The following is a 19108-nucleotide window of genomic DNA, read 5'->3' as shown; positions in this document are numbered from 1 at the left end:
CTCAGTATGTATTCCCAAAGTGTCTACTGTAACTCTAAAAGTAACTAATAAAGCAAGCACACTCCATAGTAGCATCAATAGTCCTGTACAGCAGCAGCACATTTTGCACCATCTTTTCAAGAAGGTACATCTACTTTGATTATTTTCTGTGTTAGCCATCTTATTACTTTGACTGTGTCTTTTGACTTAATCTCTACTACTCCACTACTGAATCTCTAGGACAGCAAACATCCACTAGATCGTTACAATCTGTTAATTGGTTTTTTTTTTTAGATTTCTTCTTCTTCACTCTTCTCCAAGTGACTCCTTCAGTTCACTCAATTTGGATTTTCATCACTTTTCACTTCTTCTTCATCAACATCAAATTGTATCAGATCCTGAACATCTGTCTCTTCTCCAATGTCAGACAAGATAACTTTCAGGATTCCAACAGTTTCCTCCTCCTCAACCACTTTCAGTAAGGTCCCCTCTGGATTTCCTTGACCCTCTGCCTCTTCTTCTTCTTCAGACAGTGCCACATACGTCCATTCTGGTGGCCTATACTTCTGGTTGGGCTTTCTGATTCTCTTGATCTCCTCTGGTTCCTTTGGTTCTTTTCGTTCTTCTTCTTTCGCTTGATTTTGGCTTGACACCTCGTTCATCTGTTCAGCTTTCGATGAATTCACTCGTGTTAGTCGATATCTCAGCCTCTTTATCTTGTTAGGCCAAAGATCTCCTTTTACATTTCTTTTCTGTTTTACTTCTTTATTGTTCCTTTCTCCAATCCAAGTTCTCTTTCTCAGAACTCGACCCTCTGGTATCTCATTCTCACTCTCATCCGATTCTGTCTCATTTGCCTCTTGTTCATCAACAATTCTCTCCTTTTCCACATCTTCTTCTCCACCGATTGAGATTTCCCTACTACTGTCCCTCCTCGGGTCTCCGACACGCAATCTTCTTGCTGTCTACTTGTCCCTTCACCTAGCTCATCATGAATGTTCCCTACACCTCCTCGGGGTTCTTCCGCAATCTGTCCCTTTCTATTTTCTTCTGACCCTACTTCTTCAAGAATTATCTCAGATGGATTCCTCTCAACTTCTTCATTTGACTCAGGTATAGTCTCTGTGGAATCGCTCTTTTCTTTTCTTTCTTTCTCCTTATCTTCTCCACTGCTAGTTAGAACTTCAGGCACTCTTCCAGAATCTCAACTCTCTTCTGAGGTTCGCAATGTTCCTCTTGAAACTTCTTCTGGTAAGAAAAAAGAATCTCCTGACTCTCTTTCTGACTCTCTTTCCCCCCTTTCAGGATTCTTTTTTCTTCTCACTGTTTCAGTGTCTGCATCATCACTGGAATCTGACTCTTCAAAGTATTCTTTCCCAGTCCCATCCTTTGGATTTGGAACTCTCAGAGTATGACTTGCATGGATCCAGTTCTTCACTCCAGCACACTTTACAGCAGTCGTCGTAGTCAGAATGACTTGTCTTGGCCTTCCCCACCTTGGAACCAGGCAATTTCTTCTTCTGTGCACCTTTATTCTCACCCAGTCCCCTGGGCTCAGATCATGGGCTGCCTTCTTTTCAAGTGTGGTGGCGTCTTCTCCAACCTGGTGAAACACAGAATGAACTGCGTCAGCCAGGCCTTTACAGTAATCCAAAATCATGTCATCAGTTATAGTCATCAGCTTGTTGACAGGCACGAATGCATGTCTCATTGCACGTCCCATTATTATTTCATGTCGACTCAACCCCGTAGTTCTCTCTGGAGTAGACCTAATAGTCATCAGCACTAGAGGCAAGACATCAGGCCATTTCATTCCAGTGGCTAAACACATCTTGCCAATTCTGTTTTTGATTGTACCATTCATCTGCTCAACAACGCCAGAAGCCTCTGGTCGGTATGCACAATGTAGCTTCTGCTGTATACTCAATGCTTCACAAATTAAACTCATGAGTTCATTATAGAAGTGTCCTCCTCTGTCTGACTCAATTGTTACTGGGAACCCGTACCTAGGAATCAACTCTCTTAACAGCAACTTGGCCACTGTTATTCCATCATTTCTCCTAGTTGGATATGCTTCCACCCACCTTGAGAACAAACAGACTACCACTAGAACATACCTCAATCTATTGACTTGGGGCATTTCAATGAAATCTATTTGCATTCTGGTAAAAGGACCTCCCTCCCTGCCTATTGTTCCTAGGCTCACCACTGTTTTCTTTCCAGGATTGAATTGCTGACAAATCAAACATCTTTGACAGATACTCTCTGCTATCAGCCTGAACTTTGCATTGTACCAGGTCTGCTTAAAGGATCTAATCATAGCATCCCTCCCCAGGTGTCCCTGGCCATGATACATTCTTGCCATTGTTGACAACATAGCATTTGGCATGACTGGTCTTCCATCCCTATAGATCCATACATGATCCTTTTCTCTTGGTGCACAACCTGCCTTGATCCAATCTTTCATTTCCTCATCTCCTGCTTCATCCTGCAACTGCCTCACCTCCTCCCATGTTTCCATCACATTAGTAAACATCACAGAACAAAAAAACATTTCTTTCTCTTTTCCCCTATTAATGGAATGATTGTTCCTTGCACAATACTGTGCTATGTCATTAGCAAACTTGTTTCCGAGAGTAACAAAATCATCACCCTGTCCATGAGCAGCACATTTTACAACTGCCAGCTCTTTGGGCAGCTGTATCGCCTCAAGCAATTTCCCAATCACTTCAGCATTCTTTATAGGAGTTCCACTTGAGGTCAGGAAACCTCTCTGTAGCCAAAGCTGGCCAAAATCATGAACAACTCTGAATCCGTACTGACTATCAGTCATTACAGTCACTCTCACATTTCTTCCAATCTTGCAAGCTTTTGTCAGTGCCACCAATTCCGCTACCTGAGCAGATCTAACTCCTTTCAAAGGTGAAGCTTCCACAACTTCTGAAACTTTACACACCGCATATGCAGCACTCAGCACACCTTCTTCTGTTCTCAGACATGATCCATCCACAAACAACACATGATCACTCTCAGGCAGTGGCAGATCTCTTATGTCTGGTCTCGGTTTTGTACAGTAATCAAGCACATCCAAGCAATTATGATCAACATCATCTCTCACACTCACATTTTCAGCATCTGGCAACAGTGTTGCTGGATTCACATTCACACATCTCTCAAGAGTCACATTTGATGCTCCCAGAATGATTTTCTCATATTTAGCCAGCCGACTATGTGACATATATTGAGTTCTGCTTCTTGTCAAAAGAATTGCCACATCATGAGGTACGAATACCCGTACCGGATATCCCATTATTATACCCTCACTCTGTTCCAAGCTTCTGTATGTAGCAGCTACTACTTTCAGGCAACCTGGTAAACCCACAGCTACTGGGTCAAGTGTTGATGAGAAGTACGCAATTGGCCTCCTCAGACGTCCATGTTTCTGGATTAACACTGAAAGTGCACATCCATTCCTCTCACTACAGTACAGCTCAAACTCCTTCTCATAGTCTGGCATTCCTAGAGCAGGGGCTTCACATAATCTATTCTTTAATTCTTCGAATGCTGCCATTTGTTCTGCATTCAATTCCAATGGGTCTTTTACTTCACTTTTAGTCAATTTAATCAGTGGCTTTGCTATCAGGGAAAAGTTACTTATCCACTGACGACAATAACCTACCATTCCCAGAAACATTCTCACTTCTCTCTGGGTCATTGGGGCTCTCATTCCTCTGATAATTTTGATCCTGTCAATGGTCACTTTTCTTAGACCTTTTTCAATATTGTGTCCAAGATAATGTACTTCTTTCTTGCAAAATTGCAATTTGGCTGGAGATACCTTTAATCCTCCATCAGCCAGATGATTCAATAAAGCTATGGTATCTACTTCACAGGCTTCACGTGTCTTCGATGCCACAAGTAGGTCATCGATATATTGTACTAGTACTGAGCTTTCAGGCATGGTCAGACTTTCCAAAGATTTCTTCAGCAACTGATTGAATATTGAAGGACTCTCTGTATACCCCTGTGGGATTCGGCACCATGCCAAAATACGCTGTCCAAACCGAAATGGAAAAATCGGCTGACTGTCATGATGCAATGGAATTGAAAAGAAAGCATGGCACAAATCAATTACTGTGTACCATTCAGCATCATGGGGAATCTCATACAAAATCACTGATGGATTTGGCACAATAGGACAGCATGATACCACAATTTTGTTAACCTTTCTCAAATCTTGTACTATTCTGAACTTCCCATTAGGTTTCTTCAGTCCCATTATAGGTGAATTACATGGGCTACTTAGTAACTCTCTCAAGACTCCTTGCTGAATCATTTTGTCAATTATAGGTGTTATTCCTTCAATTATCTCTGGTGTCAATCTGTATTGTGGGATATTAGGATAAGAGATTCCCTCTTTTACTGTAATCTTTACTGGATCTACATTATTCATCAATCCCACATCCTCTCCAGTAAAATCCCAAATTGCTGCTTTTACTGTGTGTCTCAATTCTTGAGGCAAGTCATCTGGATTAAATACAGCATATGTTCCAATAACCTCATCTTCTCTCTTACCTAGAGTTACTCTGTATAAGACATCCTCATCCGGTGTCTCAAAGGCTATTCCATCCGGAGTACAAAAAATTGTGCAATTCATTTTACACAACAAATCCCTACCTAACAAGTTCACTGGACTAGTGTCACACACTACGAACCTGTGCATATCTGAAAATTTCCCTATCCTTACCCTTACTGGTTCAGTAAGACGAGTCCTAATCTGTGTATTAGATACACCAACCACTTGGATTGCTTCGTCCGAGAGAGGAAGATTTCTTATATCTGCTGACCTGACAGTTGATCTCGTCGCTCCTGTGTCTACTAAAAAAGTAATACTTTCTCCATTTATTTTCCCATCTACAAATGGTCCTGCCTGGTCTATTTCTAGAGTTGCTCCAAGTATGCACTCTTCCTCCTCTCTTCGGCACCGTCAGAAGTCCCCTTCAGACTCACTTCCCTCATTCTTTAGCCAATATTGTTGTATTGGATTTGTACGTCTCTGTTTGTTTATCTGTTCCTCATTGTAGAATCCCGAGTCTTGATTGTATTTTTGGGATCCTCTGTTCTGTGGCAAAGGCGGTGTTGGCTCTTGATTCTGCTGCTTGACAACCTTCTGCTGTTTCTGCGGATGATTACACCCCTCGTTCTGCACCTGTTGATTCAAGGATTGATTGTCATTATTCACTAATGGTGGATTCGTACACTCGGATCTCCAATGCCCTAATTTTCCGCAGTTGTGGCACAGAAATTTTTTCTTCGCCTCCTCAATGTTCCCCTTTCCTTTTCCTGTACCATATCTGGGCCTATTTCCTGGATTATTTGCTTGTTCAACCAGCTGTGCTTCTTGTCTTTCTGCAACCTTCACCTGTGCCCACATCGCTTTTTCCTTCAGCTTTCTTTGTTTCGCCTCAATTTCATCACTGAAGTACTTCGCATGTCTCAAAATCTCATCAATCTTCTTACTCTGCCAATCAACTGTGTGCTCACGTATCATTTCACTGATTTCGGGTCGCAAGCCATATACAAATCTGTATACAAAATGACTCAAATCCTTATCACCCAGATGTTCATCTCCACTGAACTGTTTAAAAGCCAGTATTAACCTTTCATAAAAGGCATGAACTGATTCTTTTACTTCCTGATGTGTTTAATCTATCTTAACCCAATCTGTCTCTTTAGGGGGTACCTTATTCTTCAAGAATACTATGACCTGTTCGTATTTCTTCATAACCTCCGGATCTGGAGCTCCTGTCTTTGGATCTCTCGGATATTCTTTAGTGGGCCAATCTATGACTATTTTACACTCTGCCCACAAGTCTGCTGGAACAATTATATCAAACAGACTATTCAGGTCAATCCACAGCACTTTTGACAATTTCACAAACCTATCAACCTGCCTATACCACTCGACAGGCTTCTCTCTCAGTCGAGGGAAATCATTTGTAAATGACAAAATATCCTGCCTAGTCCATGGGACATGTACATATCCTCCTCCAGGAATCTCTCTTATAGGATAAGCATCCACTGTTTTTTCCTTTTCTCTCATGGGGAATGCTGAGTAAGTCCTGTCCACTGTATCTTCTCTTTTCCTATACCATCTATCCTTCCACTTTTCCACATCACCCCATTTTCGCAATAATCCAATCATTTCCTTAATCTGCCCTGTTCGGCCAACATCATTTAGATTCTCAATATCTTTATCTGTAAAATCCACTCGGTAAGGCTTCTGTAAAGTTTTCACCTTATCCATGTCAATTCCCATTTCACTCGCTATTCCTTTTAACCTGTCATGTGTATTCTTAGCCCTCCATGTGATGCTCTTGCACATGAATAACAACTCTCCATCATGACGATTTTTTAATGTTTCTGTAGGAATTGTTCCCACTATAAGCTCCTCCAATTCCATACGCAACCTGGCTACATCAATTGCCTGAGAATGTTTTTCCTTCCTTTGGAGAGCTTTCAACCAATCATTGAAATCCTCAGCCGTTATTCCTGTAGATTTTTCTGTACTCACTTGTTCTGTCATCCTCTGTGGTTCCAAAATTGATCCTCCCATCATAACATTTCTTTCCACACAACCAGTATTCAATCCTGAGTTAGGCTGTACATTTAACTCTCCACCACATATGGTATGTCTCAACTGATTCTCTCCCGTCCTCATTCCTGACTGTTCCGGAGAACTAACTAGTCCATTTCCTACATATGGAACTGTTAAACCACTTTCACCCGTTCTTTGCTTATCAAAAATAGGCATAACCGGACCTATGGTTACAGGCACTGTAACAGCTTCTAGATTCTTAGTCAGTTCCCTGATTTTCTCTGTCAACTCAAATGTGGTTCTTGCTAATTCTCTTGTTTTTTCATCCTCGATTTCATTCTCTCTTTCTCTCTCTCGCTCTCTCTCTCTTTCCCTTTCCGCGAAAGAGCTACTACTTTTCAGATCAGGTGTCACAACTTCTGTTTTTATGATTTGCAAAGTATCTCTCATTGGGGTAGCAACTGGTGTTCTCACTTCTGGTTCTTGTCTATATGGAGGTGGTCTCTTGTAAATTATGTCATCCAAGACTTCATCCTCATATTCATTAGCCCCATACCTTCTCAATTCTGCATTATGTACCTTTTCCGTACCTTTCCTCCCTTCTGTTTCCTCAACAGTTCTCACAGGATATAGTCCCTCAGTCATACTAGCATCTCGCCATCTCCTCATTCGATCATAATGAGTTTCACGATCATATTTCCTCCCAAACTTATACCTATAATTACCTCCACTCCTCTGTTTTTCTCGCTCATGCACCTCATCTTCCCATTCTACCAATGCCTCGAACTGTGTCGGCCTTGGTCTGGGCTCTAGACTCATCATACTCTCCCGTAAATTTCTCATCACAGCCAGATTAAATGAACCATGTTCCGGGAATGCTAAAACACCATCTTCTCTAGTATACTTAGCCCAATTGTCTAACCAAATACAGGTATGATACCCATATTTCGCAACCATGAAGGATGCAGGGGTTCTTGTCGGAGGTAGTAACTCACCTTCTCTAGTTACTATATCCTTATCCTTGTCAAACCATTTTTTTATTTTACTGAACAAGGATTTCTTTTTCTTTTCCTCTGTTTGGTAATACATTTTTGCGTTTACCACAACCCTCTAGTCCTTTCTACAACTCTATGATCTTTTGTCCAATAACAGCGCGACCCACACTAACGCACCAATCCCGGAGCGTCTACGTCACCCTGTACTTCTTCCAATCCCTGCGCGGCTCACACCAACGCACCAATCACAGTGCTTTCACTGTTCTAACCCACTGTCCATTCACAGCGCGGTCTTTCTGACGTCAGCAGTCGCTGCAGTCGCTTCTACTCCTGTCTCCTGTCACTCGTCTACCCCTCCTTTACAAAACCTTCTCGGTAGACTTTGTTTCAGATTCTACAAATCTATTAGTTACAACATATAAACATCTCCATTGTCTGCTCCGCTAACCACAGAATAGCAAAGACCTTTCCCACGAGAATCCCGCTTCTCTCTAGAACAGCGCTTACCTCTGCTCTACTACGGAATTGTTACTTTCGTTGACACAGTAGCACATCCCTCTACTCTGCCCTTCTAACATGCATCCATTAACTGTTTCCTCCCGGAATGTTCCTAAGAGCTTCACAATCAACTAAATGCCCATACATTCACGCACTTTCACACCAGAAAATGTAGCACATTCACACAGAATCCTGTCTTTCCCGAGAACAGCGAACAATCTGTCCTACTACAGAATTATAACATACGTTAACCAAGCAGCGCTTACCTCTGCTCTGTCCTTCAAACAAGCTCACAGAATACCTATTACCTTCCCAGTGATAAGCGTTAACGGAAATCCCAAAAAGGATCCCTGATACCTAAGACCAGAACTTCACAGATAACCTTCGCAACCATACACACTTCTCTTATACAGAAAATATGTCTCTAGTAGTAACACACGACGATGTCACTGAATCGAACCCAGACAATGCGACGCGCAACTTCAATTGTCACACGCTTTTCCCTGCATTCGTACAGGGCCAACAATTCCGCCTTTCCCGAGAGCAGTACTCACTTCCCTCTGCCCTACTACGGAACTGTCACCGACTCCCTACGTCCCAGAAGCCGTACACACTACATATAACTCAATATGACTTCAACATTTAGTGTTAGTACATATATCAACATCAATCAATAAATCCAAAAGCCTATGTACAAGCAATCTATCAGATCAAGACAATAATCAAAACCATCATTCTGCTACCAGGAAACTGCTGCAGATCAAAGCTTATAAATTCTCCCTACTTCCACGGACAAAGTAATTTCACAGTCATGCGCACATACACTCATCATACGCTGGTGGGGCCCATTACACCAACATTCATTCTATTACCCTATCCGTACTGAATATAAGAGAGAACTCTTTAATCAATCTGCACCTAATTTGAGGTCAAGGCAACCAAATTGAATTATCTTGAGTCTTGATAAAAACAATTAAACACATCTGAGATCTCAATAACATGACAAAGAAATAACCACCCAACACTGTAATTCAAACAAGAATTATTTATCTAAATTAATTCATATGGAAAACCATTCAATTTGCAAGATCATTATTCTCATATTTACCTATTCTGACTAAATGTCGTTCTCTAAGTCAGGACAGGTCTCTCGGCAAAGAATTAAAGTCTCTCGAGCTGTCATGTAGAGTCACCGTCCTCTCAGTCAGCATCGGTCTTCTGATCATAAGTTCAGGAAGAAGTAGCCACAGACCCTCTCTAGTCTAGTAATATTTATACTAAAATTTACATACTAAAAGTTACAAACAAAGCTCTAAAACATCCGTTAAGCAGGAAAATATGTCATCTTGCAACATTAGAAGAATCTCCGCTCTCGGATATCTCGAAATTCAAAACAAGAAAATAGGAAGTCCAAAACTAATTCATAACATCCACGGATGTCTTTCTCCAGAATTGTATCACTCGCAGTGAAGCCACCACAATTTTATCAAAAATGTTCATTTGTGACAAATGTTCTCTACCAAGGATAACTGGCGGTCATCCCAGAGTTGTCATCCTTTTTCATAGCTTTTTAGTTCAGGCAGAGGCCAGGGTCACAATCAGCGAGGCCTCTCTTCATATTTCATCTACTCAAATGCAGGCTGTAGATGTCAGCCATTTTCTTAACAGGCCACAATGGACAACTTAATTAAAAAGAAACACAAAACAACGTTACTACATTGTATTGATTATACAGTGTTAATTCCCACTAATACCCTTATGTGTATGTATTTATCTAGCCATTTGCAACATAAAAAGGCATTAAAGCATATTATTTTAAAGCGCAATCACATAACAAATATCACATAAGCAACACTTATTTAATTAATTTGCTCACCAACTTAGTTCACATATTAATTTAGCCATGCAATTGCATTCCCACGTATAATTCTTTCATTAATAAGGTTCGTTAATAAAAAAAAACTCAACAAAACTTAGTACTTAATAATTAATCATTAGTAATTTTAATTATGACATACAAAAATATAAACTGATGTTTGGGTTTAAGTAGAAAACCCTGCTCCAGCACCTGAACCTGGCGAGTATAGTCCGGATAATTGGATACTTTGGCGTTGTCATAGGTGAGGTCTGGCGCTTCTCTCGCAGCTTTCAGAATACAGTCTCTGTCCTGGTAGTTCAGGATCTTGGCGATGAGGGCCCTGGGAGGATCCCCCGGCGGCAGGGGAGGGACCAGCGCCCTGTGGGATCTCTCCACCACAAAGACCTCCGACAGACCCGTGGGGCATAGCTTGGTACGTTCCCAGTTCTCCAAAAATCGCTCTGTGTTGCCCTGCTCCGAGCACTCCGGAATGCCCAGGACCCTGATGTTGCTGCGGCGGGCCCTTCCCTCCGCTTCCTCCGCTCGACGTTCCAGCGCTCAGGGAGTGGTAGTCAGCTGGGAGACCTGTTGCATTCACCCTGAAGCTGGACAATGTCCCCTTCCGCCGTGGAGACCTTATCCGCCACTTTCCGCAAATCCGCCCTCAGTAGGTTCACATCAATGGAGACTGTCTCTATTTGCTTTTCCAGGGCGGTGTAGACCCCTGTATCGCCTCCAGGAGCTCTGCTCGAGAGGGCTCGTTGGAGGTGTTGCCTTCCCCCTCCAGGCCCGTCTGACGGGTAATCTGTTGCGTGGGGAGGCCTTGTGTGGTGTACTGCGTGTTTGTGTTGGGGTTGGAGGCACGGAGTAGCCTGTCTTTACCCATGGTACAGGTTTTGGAGGATCGCTCAGGGGTCCGCAAAGTGCTGAGATTGCACAACTCAGTCCCACCCTATAGGGCTCCGGGCACCGGGTACACTTCCCTCCCGCAGGTGGCTCAAAAAACGTGGCAGTCCAAGTCGGGGGCCAGAAGGTCGCTGCCCTCACCTAGCGTAGTTGAGGATCACAGTCCCGTCATACTCCAGAACAGAGCCAACTAAGTGGTCTGGCACTCGACTGCTGCTGACACAAGGGTCCCAAGGCAGGCTCAGTTTTCCTGTATCACGGCAGCTGTCTCCCAGCAAGGCTTCAATATCACCCCACCTGGGGCCACCGACCGCCAGCTAGAAGGTCCGCAGGTGCCCCGCAGGGGGAGATCACAAGCTAATCAGCCACATCTCCTTCCGATCGTGCGTGGGCCTGGGCTCGTCGCGGCCCACTGCAGGGAGCCGAGTCCGATCACCACTGTTCTCATTCACAGTATACGCCACCACAGCAGGGGGGAGAGCGCAACCACCCGATGTTCCTGGGGGGCTGCCGCAGATCACTGTTCCCTCTGGACTTCTGCATGAGGACACCACGCCATACACCTCATGGTCCGCGTCTCACCTTGGGCCGATATGGCGTAGCAGGGATACAGCTCACTCCAGGAGGCCCCCGACCGTAGTGGGCGCTTCCTCCGCATTCGCCAGGGTGCCAGGTGCAGTCGGAGACAGGATCGCCGACTCGGGCCTTCAGGCGCACCGCAGGTGGGTGAAGGACGCCTTGCGGCACCCCTTGCAGATCGTCGCTCGCCCAGGGACCAAATGGCGACGCAGGGATCCAGCACACTCCGGGAGGCCCCCAATGGCAGTGGGGGCCTCCTCGACAGCAGCCGGGTTCTCAGGAGCAATCGGAGAAAGGATCGCCAACTCCAGTCTCCGGGCACAACTCAGGTGGGTGTAGGCCACATCCTCGGCTTCGCATGATTTGCGGCCCGCCAGGCAGGTGGGCACAGAGTCGCAATGGCTGGTACCAGGCCGTCGATCGGGCTCACCCTTTCCCAGGGTGCCCTCACCGCTTGCAGGATCCCAGCCACACTCAGTCGTGGGCGTCGATGGGAAGGATATTATAGGATTTTAGCAGCTGCTCGGTCGGGAGCCGAAGGAGCTCACATACTGTCGGTCATGCTGCTTGACCATGCCCCATGTCATGACATCATTAAGACAACCACTACCTCTGAGGCGGAAGCCGGAGGAATTATTCGCTGTTTTTAAAATTATTTATCTTGTGTTTGGGACATATTTTAAAATTTTAATTCCTTACCCTGAGCTCTTTGCTGGGCTATTTGCCGAACAGGCATCCCACATTCAGCGGATTTAGCGCTGCTTCGTGGAATTGTTATTCACGGCCGCCATCGCCAGTCGCGAGGCCACGCCCACCTGACAGGCCACGCCCACCCCTCCTCTCCCTAAATGTGCTTCCCACGTAAGCGCAGCGGACGAGCGCAGCGGGACCGCCGTTTGCGCGCCGGAGGCGCGCCTAAGGCATGCCCCTCTGCGCCCGTCATCGCCAGACCATCGCCTCTCGCCAGTCCCCCTGCTCAATTCGTACAACACAACATACAGTACGATAGAAAATCCCTTCTCGCACTTAAGCCGGACTCAAGATGCGATAAGCTCGAAGGCTGCCTTGGACAAACAGGTCTGTATTGCAAGCCCTGCAGTTTTCTGACACCTTCACCTGGCCTAGCTAGCCACAATACTACTGCACATAAGCACTTCTCCCTTACCATCCTCCAACTTAATGTTAGATCCCTCGTGAAACACCATGCCGATGTGTTCACCCTCATAACAGATGAACGTCCAGACATTATGTTTATATGCGAAACCTGGCTCCACGACGATCAAACCAGCATCCAAAATCTCTCGTTGCCCGAGGGCTTCTCTATAAAAACCATCAATAGAGACTCCAGGGGCGGGGGGATTGCTGTCATCTACAGATCGTCATATAATTGCACCTTCGAAAAGGAAGCCATCTGGGGTTGCGAAAGCGCACGGTTCAAAATCTCCACCAGTCCCCAGTTCACCCTATCTGGACTTTACATCTACCGGCCCCCAGGCCCCTCTGCTCGGTTCATTGAAGAACTCTTAGACGTCGCCCACACTTTAGTGATATCCTCTCCCAACTTCACCATCTTGGGAGACCTTAATTTACACTTCGACTCCATGACCGATCCAACTATTAAGAATCTACAGGCAGACCTTTCTGCCCTTCAGCTAAACCCACTCATCCAATCCCCCACCCACTCTGCCGGGCATCTATTGGACCATGTTTTCTCCAATCTTTTAGACGCCACGGCTGACCTCCCTAAACCCATGGGCTGGACTGACCACTCTCTTATTAAATTCTCCCTGAAGGTCAGAGACTCGATCATGAAAAACACCTCCAGTTCTCGCTATAAGAGGCCTTGGCATAAACTGACATCTAGTGATCTCACCAACAAACTAAGCAACCTCCACCTCAACCCCATAAACGGAGATATTAATTCAGCCTATGCGACCTTCCATGAATGGATCAATTCAGGACTTGATTCCCTCATTCCAGCAAAGTGGACCAAAACTCGTAGTACCCCATCTAACCCGTGGTACAATGAGAATCTTTTAACCATGCGGAAAGACTGCAAGAGAGCTGAACGCCAGTGGAGGAAAGAATATAAGGAGACAGATAAAGCCGTTTACTTGTCAAAACTGAGGTCGTACCACAAGGCGGTTCGTACCACCCGTGCTTCCTTTTATGCGGAAGCAATCAGCTCTAGTACTAACCCTTCAAAAACTATTTTTAAACTTGTACAAAAACTTATAGTTAGCTCTAATCCAGCTCCATGTATCACCTCCGCAGAACACTGCGATGAACTTGCCAACTTCTTTACCGATAAAGTAAAGAAAATCTATACCACCTTTTCTCAGAATTCACTGGAAACCTCCAAACCATGTAAGTTAGTGCCGGGCAGTCCCAGTTTGTCACTCATCCCCAGTTTAACCCATGATGAGCTTGCTAAATTATGCACTAAAGTTAAATCTGGCTCTCCTACAGACGCCATGAGACCCGCCAAATTTCTAGAATCCCTTGAGTTTTTTCTTCCTCCTCTGACTACCCTACTCAACTTATCATTTTCCTCGGCTGTGGTCCCCACATGTTGGAAGCAGGCTTGGGTCTCCCCAATCATTAAAAAACCCACTCTAGACCCATCAAAACCAGAAAATTTTAGACCAATTTCGTTGCTTCCATGGGCTTCAAAATTGGCAGAAGCCCATGTGAACAAGGTTTTAGCCAACTATATGTCGCAAAATCAAATCCTAGACCCCTCACAGAATGGCTTTAGGCCAGGATTCAGTACCGAATCCGCCCTGCTGACCACTATTGAACACCTACGGAACCTCTTGGACGCCGGTCAAAGTGCTGCGCTGATTTTACTCGACCTCAGCGCAGCCTTTGATACGGTCTCTCACTCGCTTCTGTTAAAACGCCTCGAAGCCATAGGTATCAGAGACCTTGCTCTTGAGTGGTTCCGGTCTTTCCTGATGGACAGATCTTTCCGGGTCTCAGCCCCCCCATTTATCTCCCAGCCTCACCCCATAGAGCAAGGTGTACCGCAGGGATCGGCGCTCAGCCCGTCCCTATTCAATCTTTATGTCCAGCCTCTCGCTGAAATAGCAAAAGAATGGGACCTTACGCTGGTGTCGTACGCTGACGACACCCAGCTGGTTATCTCCCTGACTGAAGGCCCCTCGATTTCAGCTACGAAATTCAAGAACGGATTGGAGGCAGTCGCACGTTGGATGTCACACAACTGCCTCCAGCTGAACGCTGGTAAACCAGAGGTGTTGCTCTTAGGCAAAAACCCCGACTATTGGACTGAGCACTGGTGGCCGTCCGCATTGGGCCCCATCCCCCCCCCTAAAAACGTGGTGAAAAACCTAGGTGTCTGGGTGGACGCCTCTCTTAACTTTCAGACCCACACTAAGAAATTGGCTGCTACTTGTGTGGACCTGCTGAGGAGCCTTCATCCGATTCTTGGCTTTTTTGACCACTGTACGCGCCAACTGATAGCCCAGTCTACCATTTTGGCTCGACTGGACTACGCCAATGTCCTATTCTTAGGCATTAATAAAGCTGAGATGGCGCTGCTACAACGGATACAAAACTCTGCTGCCAGGGCCGTTGTAGGCCTCCCCCGCAGATGCTCTGCAAGAAACACCATCCAGAAACTTCACTGGCTGCGTATGGAAGCCCGAGTTCAATTTAAGGCTCTCACTACTGTTTTTAAAATTCTTAAAACTGACTGTCCCGGACTCTTACGTCCACTCTTAGAGCCTTACATCCCTCAGCGTGCTCTACGCTCCTCGGGTCAACATCTGGTTGTAACTCCCCGCATAAGACTAAGCAGAATAGGTGGCCGTTCTTTCAGAGTTTTGGGGGCAAGGCTCTGGAACTCCCTGCCTCCCCACACTCGCTCCATGACCAACCTGCTGGCCTTTCGTAAAGCGATTAAAACTCTTTTATTCTCCCCATGATAATCTTCATTAGTCCTTCCTTTTCCTCCCCCTCCCCTCAGGTTACTGTTTTGGTTCAGCGCCGGGACGCCTTGTTGCTGGGGCAGCTGTTCGCGCTTAATAAAATATAATAACATAACATAACATAACAAATGCGGTCGGCAGTGATATCCACTCTCTGCATAACCGATACCACTATCTGCATATCAGATCAAGGTAAGGCCATGCTCTTTAATTAATCTAACCAGGGGGGTGACATAAATATTAAACAGTGTGGGTGACAAAGCTGACCCCTGTGGGACTCCACACGGGAGGCACAAGTCTATCCCAGTGGATCAACTGTTCCCTGGATGCCAAGAAAGATGCTAGCAGAGTTAGAGCTGTCTCTCGGATTCCCACTGCTTTTAGCCGCTGTAACAATACCCCATGGTTGACGGTATCAAATGCTGCTGATAGGTCAAGCAGGATGTGGGCGGCTCTTCCTCCCCCATCCATGAGTTTTCGGATTTCTTCTGTGGCCATTATCAAGGCAGATTCAGTAGAATGTCGTGATCTAAAACCATGTTGGGTAGAATCCAACAGGAGATTACCATCTAATTAGTCGGTGAGTTCCAGGTTAATGGCTTTTTCTAAAATGTTAGTCGGTAATGGGAGGCGAGAAATTGGGCGGTAATGCTTGACCTCCATGGGGTCCAGTGTAGGTTTCTTCAGGATAGGCCTGATACATGCCTTTTTCCATAACTGAGGATAGACTCCTGAACTAATGACATTATTTAAGAGGGGATCCAAAAGAACACTAATCTCCCCGGAAACCATGTGAAGGATAGAAGGGGTACAGGGGTCCATGGGCAAGCCAGACTTTGTCAATAGTAGCAGATCCTTACTTTCTCTGCCGCTAAAACAGAGAACATTGACAGGCTGCTGTGAGTGGGATTGTCTTCTAGGGGAATCTTCTTTAGTTTCAGTTGCAGTAGATATTGTTTTCTGCAGTTCCTTATACACTGTCTGAACTTTATTTTGAAAGAAGGAGGCCATCTTATCCACAAAGTTTTGATCAGGTTTAAAATGGGAATCCTGCAAACACTTTGATAAAGCTGGAAACGTTTTAAAAAGCTCCTTCGATGAGTTTTTGGCCACCAGTATTTTAGTTGTAAAATACGACGTTTTAGCCAGTTTTATTGCAGTCTTATATACCTCCAGAACTAGGTTATATTCCCTTCTAAGTTTTTCACTATATCTGTCCTCCATTGTTGCTCAATACGTCTACATTTGGCTTTTATGGGCCTAAGCTCAGCTACATACCAAGGTGCAGTTGCTTGATATCTTTGAGGCTGCTTGGTTACTTCAGGGGCAAGCCGATCTATTGAAGACCTAATCCAGTCGTCAAATCTAATTGCCGCCAAATTAGAATCCAGCATGATATTGGGGGGATTTTCTGCCAGGACTGTTGCCAATTCACTTTTTTGGATGGCTTTCCACTGGCGGATATAACCATGGGCGGTCTATCACGATGATTTTTGCTAATTGTGGGCTTTACTATGTTAAAGTGTATTGCATTATGATCGGTCCATGGCAGAGGCGTCACGTTTATCAATTCTATGTCCTGGTTATTAGTAAATATACCATCAAGATTGTGACCAGCTGCATGTGAGGGCTCTGCTACTATCTGATTCAGTCCAAATCTTCCAAATCGTCAGTCTAAAAAGTGTGAAGTAAGAGTTACAGATGATCCAAGCTATAAACACTAACAAAGCGCTCCAACACCTTTTGCTCTGTGATTGCACTGTCGTGGCTCAGGAGGAAGAGTGGGGGGGGGATTTCCTGCCCTCTCCGTGATTTGAGTGTGCAATGTGGCATTGCATAATGTCTTTGCTATCTTTGGCCAAATAAAAACACTCCAGCTGTAGTAGGGCCCTGGAATCACCTCCTGGTGCAGGGCGGTCTGTGCTTTATAACAGGCATGGAGGGAGGGAGGGATGGTCTCGGCTGCAGCTCTGGCCTTGTACAGTGCCCCTGCCATTACTAATGAGCAAGAGGCGCTGAGGTGGTGGTATTGGTGGTGGTAGTATTGGTGCTATTGGTAGTGGTGGTGGTATTGGTGGTATTGGTGGTAGTTCTAATGGTAGTGCTGGTATTGGTGGTGGTGGTATTGGTGGTGGTGGCATTTTGGCATTTATGGCATTGGTGGTGGTGGTATTGGTGGTGGTATTGCTATTGGTGGTGGTGGTGGTATTGCTATTGGTGGTGGTTTTGGTGGTGGTGGTACTGGTATTCATGGTAGTGGTATTGGTGGTGGAATTGTTGGTATTGTTGGTATTGGTGGTGGGGGTGGTATTGGCGGTGGTGGTGGTATTGGTGGAGGGGTATTGGTGGTGGTGGTGGTATTGGTGGTGGTGGTATTGGTGGTGGGGTGGTGGTATTGGTGGTGATATTAGTGGTGGTATTGGTGGTGGTATTAGTGATGATGGTATTGGTGGTGGTCGTGGTATTGGTGGTGGTGGTATTGGTATTGGTGGTGGTCTTGGTATTGGTGGTGGTGTTGGTATTGGTGGTATTGGTATCAGTGATGGTATTGGTGGTGATGATATATGGTGGTGGTGGTATTGGTGGTCGCATTGGTGGTGGTATTGGTGGTATTGGTGCTGGTGGTATTGGTGCTGGTGGCGGTATTGGTGGTGCTGGTGGTATTGGTGGTGGTGGTATTAGTGGTGGTATTGGTGGTGGTATTGGTAGTGGTGGTATTGGTGGTGGTATTGGTGGTGGTGGTATAGGTGGTGGAAATGGATTGGTGTGGTTGTATTGGTGTTGGTGGAATTGGTGGTAGTGGTATTGGAGGTGGTGGTGGTGGTGGTATTGGTGGTGGTGGTGGTATTGGTGGTGGTACTGGTGGTGGTTGTATTGGTGGTGCTAGTGGTATTGGTGGTGGTGATATTGGTAGTGGTGGTGCTATTGGCGGTTTTGGTGGTGGTATTAGTGGTGGTATTGGTGGTGGTATTGGTAGTGGTGGTATTAGTGTTGGTGGTGTTGGTACTGGTGGTATTGGTGGTGGAAATGGATTGGTGTGGTTGTATTGGCGTTGGTGGAATTGGTGGTAGTGGTATTGGAGGTGGTGGTGGTGGTGGTATTGGTGGTGGTGGTGGTATTGGTGGTGGTACTGGTGGTGGTTGTATTGGTGGTGCTAGTGGTATTGGTGGTGGTGATATTGGTAGTGGTGGTGCTATTGGCGGTTTTGGTGGTGGTATGGTGGTATTGGTGGTGGTATTGGTGGTGGTATTGGTGGTGGTGGTATTGGTGGTGGTACTGGTGGTGGTGGTATTGATGGTGGTATTGGTGGTGGTGGTGTTGGTGGTGGTATTGGTGGTGGTGGTGGTGGTATTGGTATTGGTGGTTGTGTTGGTGGTGGTGGTATTTGTGGTGGTATTGGTGGTGTTGGTGGTAGTGGTGGTATTGGTGGTGGTATTGGCAGTATTGGTGGTGGTGGTATTGGTGCCTGTGGTATTGGTGGTGGTGGTATTGGTGGCAGTATTGGTATTGGCAGTGGTGGTATTGGATTGGTGGTGGTGGTATTGGTATTGGTGTTGGTGGTATTGGTGGTGGTGGTATTGGTGATGGTGGTATTGGTGGTGGTGGTATTGTTGGTGATATTGGTAGTGGTGGAATTGGTTGTGGTGTTAGTGGTGGTGGTATTGGTGGTGGTGGTATTGATGGTGTTGGTGTTGGTGGTGTTGGGGGTGGTGTTGGTATTGGTGGTGGTGATGGTATTGGT

This window comes from Triturus cristatus, chromosome 5_2, assembly GCF_964204655.1.
Source record: "Triturus cristatus chromosome 5_2, aTriCri1.1, whole genome shotgun sequence".
NCBI lineage: Eukaryota > Metazoa > Chordata > Amphibia > Caudata > Salamandridae > Triturus > Triturus cristatus.
This window is presented reverse-complemented; position numbering follows the sequence as displayed.